An 11,454-nucleotide genomic window follows, 5' to 3' on the forward strand; every position below is an offset into this window, starting at 1 on the left:
TGATCTTCAAGTTCTTGAGCTCTCATGAATGTTGGCTGAAACTAAAACCCTGTCAAAATTTCTGCTCCTCCAAAGTGGACGGTGCAAACATAATTGTGAGTGTACAAGTAAATTTTGCAAAGTACCAAGTGAAGTGCATAATTCAGAAAAGCTGTACTCATGCTCTTAATTAATTATCAGCTTGTTTTGGAATTAACATCAAATAAATCAGTCTGAATGCCATATCTTTTTGCCTCTAAGAGTCTGAAATTTAAAAATAGCAAAGAATGTAATTACAAAGCCATTTCACCTACAGTACCAATTTTTTCTCACTCCTCCTCGCAGCGGCACGGCGCTTTAAACAGCCGGACGCTGAGCGTCCATGCGGAAGCTAGAGTGGGTTGTTCTGCTGCAGTGAAACTGGACGCTCATTGGATAAAATGCTGGGCTGGTCCGCCCATGGACGCTCAGCGTCTCTGGGGGTCTATGGAGCAGTGAGCTGGCCTGGACGCTGAGCTTCTGCATGGTGATTGGATGATCTATGTGAAGCTTGATTGACTGCGAAATGAGCAAATCAGCGATCTTGAAGTAAAAAAAATGCACCAAAGTGCTTCTGAAGTTTTTCATTCTGTTGTGCTGAGTTGATTCGGAGGCTTTGCTGATCCCTGGAGACTTTGTGTTTGTGAAAAACGACTAGTGTTGTGTTTGGAGACTCGTTTCGGTCACTCTGTGGTTTCTGTCCTCGACGAGCAGCTGTGGAGCTTCTCCCCTTCTCTCACACAGCTCCAGCCTCCAGCAGCTCCAGCTGCTCGCTAGCTGCACATAGGCCAGCTCTGAGATAAAGCAAGTTTCCCCACTGTTTAAATATAATGCATGTCATAATGCATTTAACGCACGGCACCAGTGGGAGATTTTTTTTCCTTCCCTCTCTCTACCCACAAACCCCTTCAGAGGTCAGTGCAGTAGCATGAATGACAACAATGGAAAACATGTCAAGTAGAACCGAGGCCTACTTAAATGACTGCTGCCTTTTAAAGTTACTGTTTGACTGCCATAGCTCACTGGTAATGCTAAAAAGAGGTAATACATGGAAATGAAAAGGACGCTGTGCGGCGGAATGGGCAGACATTAGGAAAGTCAGCCTCACAGTAAGTGGCAGACCCAAGAGCGGACTCAACACAATAGTAAAGTTCAGAGAGTTGACAGAGGTAAGACACAAGAAAATCCAAGGAGCGGGTAGAAGTTCACAAACATGGAAAATCAAAACACAAAAGGGAAACGCGAGGAATTGCGGAATGTCTTGGTACAAATACAGAGAGTATTTGTAAAGAACTACATTTGTAAGTAGCCAAACAATGGGTGCCTTTTGCTTTTCTTAAATAATTTTCGCCCATAGCAGCTGGTATCGGCTCCAGCCACCCGCGACCCCGAAAGGGACCAGCGGCAGAAAATGAATGAATGAATGAAATAATTTTCAACAATATTTTGAGAAAGGGTAGCAAATTAATTTGGGTTACCATAAGAGCACATTCAAGATCACGTTTGTGCCCCTTGCTACATTCAAAAGTAGCAGTGTCACATTACAACCACTAAGGCATGTTTTTTGGATTATACTGTATGTGATAGACCAAAACATGTTGCATAGTTGTGAAGTGGAAGAAAAATTATATATATATATTTTTTTTTTTTTTTTTTTCCTACAAATGAATAACTGAAGGTGTGCCAAACAAAAGCATTCAGTCCACTTCAGTCAGTACTTTGTCAGATCAATTTTAGATGATCTGACAAAGTCTTTTGGGGTATGCCAACCAACTTTGCACATCTAGACACTGACATGTTTGCCTATTGTTCATTAAAAAAAACTCAATCAGAATGGATTGTGAGCATCTCTGAACAGGAATCTTCAAGTCATGTTTTAATTGTACTAAAGCTTGGAGTTTGAATTGTCCATTGTAATACATCAATATGCTGTGATCTAAACCTCTCCATAGTAGCCCTTGCTTTCAGTGTTGTCGTCCTGCTTGAAGGTTAACCTTCGCCCCAGTCATATGTTTTTTGAGGACTAACGGGTCTTCCTTCAAGATGTCCCTTATTTTTTTTGGCTCCATCCATCTCTGAGAAGTGTTGAAAAAGTAATATATCTCTGGCTAGTGTTGTGCAATCACTGTAATATACTACTTGCAAGTAAAATGTACTTGCATAGCACTGAGCATTGCAAATAATATTTTATTTGTTGGTCAGGTGGTCAGTGGCATCACTATTGCAACAACACATCATCAGTAGGGTGAAACTAACCTGTCTCACAGCGGTCTGCATCCCTGCAGCATGATGCTACCACCAGGTTTCACAGAGGGGATGGTGTGTTGAGGGTGATATGCAGTGCTACTTTTTCACCACACGTAGTGTTTTGCATTTAGTCCAAAAAAGTTCAGTTTTGGTCCCATCTGACCAGAGCACCTTCTTCCCCATATTTGCTGTGTTCCCAGCAAGGCCTTTGGAAAACCTGCAAACAGGATTTCTTATGATTTGTTTCAACTGTGGCTTTTTTCTTGCCACTCCTCTGTCAGAGTCCGGCTTGTGGAGTGCACGCCAAACTCTTTCCATTTTCAGATGTTGGATTGCACGGCACCTTGTCAGATGCTGTCACAATATGCAGTTGCGCATTTTAAAGAAGTGACATTATGAGAAAACAACATCCTACATTTAAAAAAAAATCACTAAAATCTGCATTCACTTCTTGCCACATTTTTCACAATATTATTGATTTTACTTATTATTCACAGCTTTAATTCACATGTTCAGTTTCAAATCTGCACTGGTCAATATTTCCAGAACACACCCTGCAGGCTACCAGGCGGCTGCATGCAAGATGTTGGATGCCCCTGCCATTCTGACTTGATATTCAATCTTCTTAACTTGTTCTGGATGGTCCCATCTGTTGGATGTGCCTGTAATTTCCATAATGGTTTCTTTCCATGCTGCAGCTGAATCGGCTGTTTAAACCAGACATGTTCAAATGGCTGCCCGCAAGATACATGTAGGCCCCATCCTTATACTTTAAAGCCTAGGAACCAATTACCAAAGATCTTAGAGTTGAAGACATATTTAGCTCTTTCTAATACAATGTTGCCATATTTCTCCAGCATTTTAAGAGATGCCCTTTGTCAAAATGTTATCCACTGTCAGTAAAGATGAACTGTTTGCTGGTCTGTGGATTCCCTTCTCATTCCCAGGGTGATCTGGAGATCACAGGAGAGAGAACGGATGGTGGCTGTCTCTCTCTTTATGCCTTTGTCCTTGAAGCCTATCATCATGCTCCTGTTTGAGTGAGTTATCCGGAGGCCGTGATGCATGTTGGCACCGAGCAGTCGAGAGCCAGTGATATTTGGATGAATCCCATCTGGTTAGAAGCAGTCCTTATAGTTCCAAGTTCCAAGTTAACCTTGTTCCATTAAGAAGCATGTTAAAGTCAGCTATGTATTTGGGGCTAAACGTCAAGAGGAAGACTCATTCCTTTTCCCAGGGTTGGAAAGGGGCCCGAAATGAAAAGATCTTGAGACTTAGAGTCCGTCATTGTTTCCATTAGTAGGGAAAAGTCCTCGGAACTATTCCTGCTTGTATGTCAAAGAACCTTGCATGAATGACAATGCTCAAGCGGCTGTGATGTGTAGATGAAACAGTGAGCAGCATCACTGTCAGCTCCTGCACTGTTGGCATCAGCTACAGTTTGACTTTCAGTCCTTTCTATTTTGACTTGGCTGTTGATGGAGTCCCTGATCAAACGAGTGTCCAGCAGGTCTTGAAAGCAGATTGATGCATTTCTTAAGTTTTCCCTGGCCCTTGGTTTAGTCATGATTTCAGGGTTTTTTTCTGTGAGCTTCTTTGTCTTTTTTGTGCCTGTTGTCCTGCCTGAGATCTGGCTGAGAGAAAGGTCACCTGTCCCAAAGTAAAGTTTTGTTCCACTTGTCAGTTGGCCTATTTCTGTCAACATAAGTCTTTTTTTCTAAAAGCTCTCTGGTAGAGGTATGTTAAAAGAAGGAAAAGCAAAAACAACAACAACAAAGAGTAGGAAAGAAAATCAAACAGCAAAGCATAGCCGACATGTCTGCACAGTATTTAAGCTGGAAGTCGATCCTAATCAAGAGGCAACAGCTGCCATTCAAAGTGCTCACACTCGACTGGGTGGAACTGAGAATTCAGCGTCTTGTTCAAGAAAACTTTGACACATGGACAGGTGGAGATTGGGATCAGGATCAGAAGACAACCTGCTCCACTGCCTGAGCCACAGCTGCACCACAGTGGAAGCCTGCAGTCGAAGCTGCCGCTGGATGCTTCCCAAAGGAGCCTCTTTCCACACGTCTGTAGTCATTTTATATTAACCTATTTATCCGGTACCGGGACTTGGTGTGACGACAACTTCTACTTTAGTATCCTAAAGTCTAGTATAGTGTGCACGTCTTAGGAGACAAAAAGGGGAAAATATGTTGTCAGCTACTTCTCCGAGCTTAGAAAGTGTACTTTCACTAGAATGAAGCAAGCCACTGAGGATAATCGTCTAACCACAATCTCAAAATGAAGCTAGAGAAACATTTTGCCTTTGCAGTGTGTGCTGCTGACTTACATCTTATTTCACAATATGTGTTTCAACCAGCGTTTTGCTGACATGCAAAACCACGGAAGCAACTTAAATTCACAGGGCATTTTTTTTTTTCCTTCCATTTTTATTTTTTTTCCAAGCCAAGACTAGATGAAACATCCACAGGCTGCAACTTTGAGACATGCACACGAGAGGAAGGACAGATGGAGGTGACAAGAGAATTACTGCACACAGTAGATGGGAAAGATGAGTAGAAAGGCTGATTGATGCAATATGCGCTTCCTCCGTTCGGCTGTCCAATTCCCGGCTGGTGCTCGCATGACATGAAAATCGTGGCTGAGCACATATTAAGCACGAGCCTCATTAATTAGCTTTCAACCTCTGTGCTTCAACATGATAAAAGAGGCATTGATGGCATGCATGAGTGGAGCAGGGGTGGGACGATGATGATGATGATGATGATGATGAGAGAGCGGGAGGAATGTGTGGAGGGACAAAGAGAAAGATAGCATGCATTGAAAGCATTGGCCGTCTTCAACATTATTACTGACCTGCTTAATGTGGTGCTTATTGGAAAACTGCAGAATTTCTACAATGCAAGCCCAGTGTTGTTGAAGCGCGAGTGATAAAGAGGAGGGTGAAGCCGATGAGTAAGTTTGAGCAACGTGGACAGATGGGCGCACGGCTGGGTGAAGGGTGAAAGAGGAAATTGAAGAGACATTGTGGGTATGTCAGAGGAAATAAATGAGCAGAGGAAGAGAAGGAGAGGCCGGTGATAAAAACCACGAGCGGGGGGGGGGGGGCACTGAGGACGAAGGACAAAGATAGACGGATAGATAGCGATGCCGGGGAGTGGGATAAGACAGATAGCGTGTTCTGTAAATAAGGATCGACTTTGTTTACGTTGCAATCTGCTTGCATGAGGACAATCATATCCTGGAACCATCATAATGAGCAATGCTTTGGCACGGGGCTTTTTCTCATGTCACAGTGCATGAGATACACCGTGCGATCTCAAAACATTAATTTGATATATTATGTTTAGTGCAGAGTTCATCCAGCTGTCGCAGGAGGAATCAGTGAATCATAAAAATGAAATATCACTCTTCATGAAGAGTAAAAATAACAAATGGCTCTGCTCTATAGCTAATATTTTTGCTTTTATGCATTGAGATGGCCAGTGTAGACACAGCCGAGGGACCGGGTTCTTTATGCTTTATTCAAGATAACCACAAGATAAAGACAAAATCTCAACCAACCCAAAGACAGAGCAGTCTAATTCAAAAATGGAAACTGTAGAAGCACTGTATAAAAGTGTTATACTCAATAAAATATTTGATTAGGTGTTAATGTGAGTGTGATAGATGTCTGTGTCTCTGCCCTGTGAAGGACATTCAATCTTTCCAAGATGTATTTCAATTTTTCCCAACTGGAGTCATTTTCAGTGAAACAATGGATGGATGGATGGATGGATGGATGGAAAACCTTTCTGAAGTACCTGGCAGAGTTGGGATCTTGTTAACCAGATGTCTGATGTGCACAGATAGAGAATCTTGTTAGACTAATCCTCAGGGAGTTTAAAATTACAACAAATCTATTTTAAACTTTAACTTTTAGCCATTCAGAACAGGTTTGCCTAGAGGTAAAAGTGAATTCAATTTTGGGAACACTGTCGAGTAAAGACTTTCACAGAGAAGGACGACAGAATGACAGGAGGATGATTGGAAATTTTGAGTGTTGATTAGAAGTATTGCGTAGAAGAATGTATCCAAGGCCCAAAGCTACTTACTTAGTTACTTAGTTAGTTACTTAAAAATAAAAAGAATAAACCTCTTTCATTGAAAACATTGTTCACAGAAACAGAAGAGTTTGGAATCGTTTCATTTGATTAAAAAAAATTGAAAATAAGTTGCAAGGCTTCAAACAACAACAGAGGATCATCTACAAGACACATTGGAGTTCCAGGCAGCAGAAATATTTGTTTTTGTGAAATTTCAGAAGAAAAGAAAAGAAAAAACTCTGAAACTACTGAAACTACCAGGGATGATTCCAAATTAAAAAAAAAACAAACAAAAAAAAAAACAGTGCAATGCTAGCAAAAGGTCTCACATTCAAAGTGTTTGTATTGGACCAAAAACAAACTTCACAATATGTTCTGCTCATTATTTTGATGCTTCATGGCATATGGGGTTTATATTTCTCTCAGGAATCTTAAAAAAAAAAAAAAAAAAAAAAAAAAAAAACACGATGCAAGTTTGTTGGTTCTCTATTCCTGTGTTGTTTATACGTCTGTACTATTAAGGTAAACACCATATATATCTCTGAGGCGTTTCTCTTCTCATCTTTTCACATACATACATACAAATCTCACCACTGCAAATCATCAACTTTATGTTTCTGTCTAGTGCGGTCTGCGCTCTCTCCCCGGCAGGGGTTCTGACAGTCAGGTTTGACATCTGTTTTTCCTTCTCCTGTTAAAGCTAGGGTTGGCAATCTTGGAAAACTACCATGTAGCACGAATGTAGCATCTCCCCAAGGCTCCGCCCAGCTCCCACCCCATTGGAGGAGCTCCGTTGGGAGCGGAGACGCAGAGACGTTCCGCGCGCGCGCGCGCCGCGCGCAGCACTTCCGCGTCCAGTGCGTTCCTGGCGTAACCTGTCCTCAGCGCTTCGTTTCTTCGTTTTTCTTTATTTGCACTATGCCAAGTATGGCGCACTCACCGGTAAGTAAAGCCCCAAACATTCTTCTCCGCCATTCTGCAACGACGCTCCGTCCTTCGACGCGCGCACTGAATCAGGGTCAGTGCACGCCATTGACATGTACGCGCAGGGGGCAGGTAGAACGGCGAAGGGATTTGATTGGTTTAAAAACAGGTGTCCCGTCAAGACGATTGTTGCTGTATTTCCCCCCGTTTTCCTCCTGCTGTAGATAGCGGATATTTTCCAAACTACTTTAAGAACACGCTATGAATTGTTCCCATCGGCTCATAAAGATCATTTTAACCAGTATTTAAAAAAATGTATCTCATTCAAATCGCCAACCCTAGCTTTAAGTCTGTAGTGTGCTCTTTAGGTTGCTGTCTGATGCTGACCTGTTGGTGTGTTTGTTTGTTAACTTGTCCCCTAAAGGTTTCCTCATGGTGAAACTGAGTGTTTTGTTTCCACTCTTTCGCATGGGCTTGTTTGGCTTTCAGGATGGCTAAAAACCAACAGAGAAGCTCAGATTTTCTATTCAGCGACTGCGAGCTTCCACACAGACTGCTGATTACATGTTGATTCCCTGCATACATTTGGTCACAGAATTGTCGAGGCTTTGAGAAATATTTGAGTATCTGCACGGACCGGTCATGCATTACTAGCATTATTTTAATTCTGAATTTGACTCTGCTATGGCCAATAATATCCATTTATCCATGAACAAAACATGGAAGTCAGTTTGTTTTCTTTTCATAAAATCTTTTATCAATTTTTATATCGTATAGAGGTCCTTAAAAAATATGGACTATGTTAGAGTATCAGTAATAAATTTGATAATTTGCATTTTTGTCTCACAATGTAAAGAGAAAATAAAACAAATTCAATTGTATGTACAAGAAAAGCAAAAGCAGAAAACAATCATCAACCTGAGCACTCAGCACCGCTGCCTCCAGCAAGGCTGAGGCTGACTGCCTCAGTGGATGAAGACAAAATATTTTACAGACAAATGAAAATGAGGATTTAAGAGTCTACAGATATTACAGTGATATAAACAGTAATAATAAAACGCAACAAAAAAGCACACACACTAAACTCAAAGGCTCAACCGAATGAAACTATTTTCACATAAACAATTGAGGCTTTGCTGTGAAGATACAAATATAAAGTTCTTTTCACAAGACTGCAAGTTTGACGGATGTGAAGTAGGGCTATCTGGTTGGAAACAGTCACATGTGCTGTTGATGAAATGGGTTTGAGTTTCCCGGCTCTGCGGGCTCCAGACGCGAACAACTCCCTTTCATCCTCTTTCATCTCATGGCAGAAGCTTTGATTTTTTTGTTCAATTGGCATTTAGTGTCAGCTGCGACTAGCATTCTCTTCCGTCCAAATACTAATTTGGGCAGGGTTTGCGAGTCCAGAGGGACACTGGCCCTGACATTTTTGGATGCCTCCTGCTCTCGACACCTGAGTCAACTGAAAGGGTTTTTTATCAGACTGCTGCAGAGCTTCATGCCAAGCGATTCATTTGAAACAATAGTCCGGCAGAGAGGGCGTTTCAGGAACCTGCGTCCCACCAGAGCTGGGATCCAGAACACACACAGGACTCAGTCTAAGCTTTCTGAGCTGCTGACATACCAGTTGTGGTGCATCGGAACTAGCACAAGAAATAATGGAAATCTTGGCAAGGGTTGGTGTAAACATATATCACACTCAACGTAAGCAGAACGTTACAAATAATACTAATAGCATATGCTCTGGTGGTTTGTTAAAGTAGTTATTTTTTATTATTATTAGATTTGATGTGAAATGGATTAAATGCATGTAACGTGTGTTTGAATAGAGAAATAAACCCGTGTGTGATTGCAACACCACAGCTCAATACAGCTTCAATGTATTGTTTTGGTTTTATGGTCACAAATGTAATCATTATCGTCTCTCAAAGCACTGTTATTCCCAGACGCAGCAGGCAGCTATTTTCAGCTCAAACACTCTCATCCACACCACATTTTCTGCCAAGATCCAAACGCTCTAAATATAGCATACACTTAAACGGACACTGATTTTTTTTTTAAAGTGAGACTTCTTTCAGGTGACTAAATATAGCTTTATTATTCAGCAGTAAGTTGTTTAGCTTCCATGCCAGTGCTGCTTCCTGTTTTTTGAGTATGCTTATTCATACCTCAAGTTATTTAGTGTTTAGATGACCATATGTTGCCACAGATCAAATTAGAGACATTATATATTTAAGGGGCACTTTGCAATATGTTAAGTGCTGCATTGCATATTGTTCTATATAGATTTTGAATAAATGTAGATATGTGACAAAAGAGACCATATTTCATATCAAAGGTGTTGCTGTAGACTGTCATACTGCATTTTCCATTTCCAAATTTACACAAACCTGCCTACTCAGAAGAGCACATTTCAGTATTTTAAGAACTAATTAAAGAGGCCAAGTAATTAATTTCTTTAATTACTCCAATCAGTTTGAGTAGACATCATTCGTCTGTTTTAGCAGAGCTAAAATTTCACATGCTTCATAAAATGCTGTACATTACAAAACAATTAGCATACATATGGGGTTAAAATCACTGTAGAAGTTCATACGAAGACTTGCTTTAGACTATTGAAATAAGAGGAGAAAACCACTGTGAAAACCAGGGAGAACATGCAGACTCCACACAGAAAAACCAAAGCGAGAGTGCTCACCATTGCACCATGAAGTGCTTCCTATCCAATAAACAAGAATCTTGAATGAGTTTACAACATGCCAAGTTTACATAACTGATTACAATACATCCTGTTTGGCTTGAGAGTTACCCGACACCCCAAACTCCGTTTATGGGTTCAAACTCCGGCGTTCAGACGGAAGAGAAGAAACAGTCAAACCTCCAGGCGGTGCAGACGTGTGGTGACAAGTCAAGTCAGTGTTATTTATAAAGCCCCGAGATCTCACGTTTGTCTCAGAGGGTTTTTACTGATGTCACTTCCAGTCAGCGAGAGAAGATCCACTGCTTTTACAGTTTATTTTGGGGAATTTTCTAGGGAACTGATGTGACAGTCACATTGTGTTGATGGGAAAATAGTGATGGAGAAACGTTCAAGCTGTTAGAGCCCAATCGCCTGGAATCAGAAAACCACAGATGCGACTGTGGGGAGTAACATATTTCAATAAACATTCATTGGGAATTGTAGGAAAAATAATGAGCAAACTATGAACAATTACGAGTAGTAGACAAGGTATGTATTATTAAAAGTGTATCAAGTTTCAGATGATAACCTTGAGATTAGGACACAGTGATGTAATACGTCTTGATTGTGAACATGTAAATGTATTATATGTTATAAAACCAACCTTTGGGAGGATTAAAATAAAAATAGTGTCAATACAACAAATATGTCTGTTATTGCATGCAACAATGCTTTACAAATCACTGCTGTTATTCAGAATCCCGCACGTGCTGCCAGTCGTCCGCAGGGGTATCTAAACATTAAAATGGTTTTTGTAAGCTTGTTAGGAAGATAATCTTCACTTCAATTTCTCAGACTTGCTCCAAATCAATCAGTATTTTAGGCTCAGCGTCATCAGACCTCCCGCCGTGAGCCTGTCTGTCAGGGACATGGAGGTCGTAGTGTCGGTAATCAGCTTAGCACCTGAGGGAGCCGGGGTCCTGATTTGGAGGAGGGGGGCAGGGCGTGATGGTGGAAGGAGTCAGATAGATTGGAAAGTTACGTAACAGTTCACCGTCAGACCAAAACGCAGCAGATGCTTCGTGATTGAAAAAGCATGACCAACAGCAGAATACTGAAGCGGGGGATGGATAAAAACAAATAAAAGGATAGAAAATCGCATCTTAATCAGGCAGTTACTGCAAAGAGAGCCACGAAGATGGTAGAATAGATCAACCGTTCATATCCAGTTCCAGGTATTTTTAAATCTTTTGAATCCTCGGTTCAATCTGAAAGGTTTTTTTTGTACTTTTAACAAGAATTTAAAAATTCTATGCTGATTTTAAGGGGTTTTAGAAAAATGATGCAATTTTGTGGGGGACCCTCGATCTGATAGTCCCTCCAATTCTTGATTATTTTCACCTTAATCAGGATCAAATTTGTCTCTGTGCTGATTTGGGAAAAAAAAAAAATCATGTACTCATCTGATAAAATATATACAGCTGTCAGCTT

This window comes from Salarias fasciatus, chromosome 14, assembly GCF_902148845.1.
Source record: "Salarias fasciatus chromosome 14, fSalaFa1.1, whole genome shotgun sequence".
In the NCBI taxonomy this organism is placed as follows: Eukaryota; Metazoa; Chordata; class Actinopteri; order Blenniiformes; family Blenniidae; genus Salarias; species Salarias fasciatus.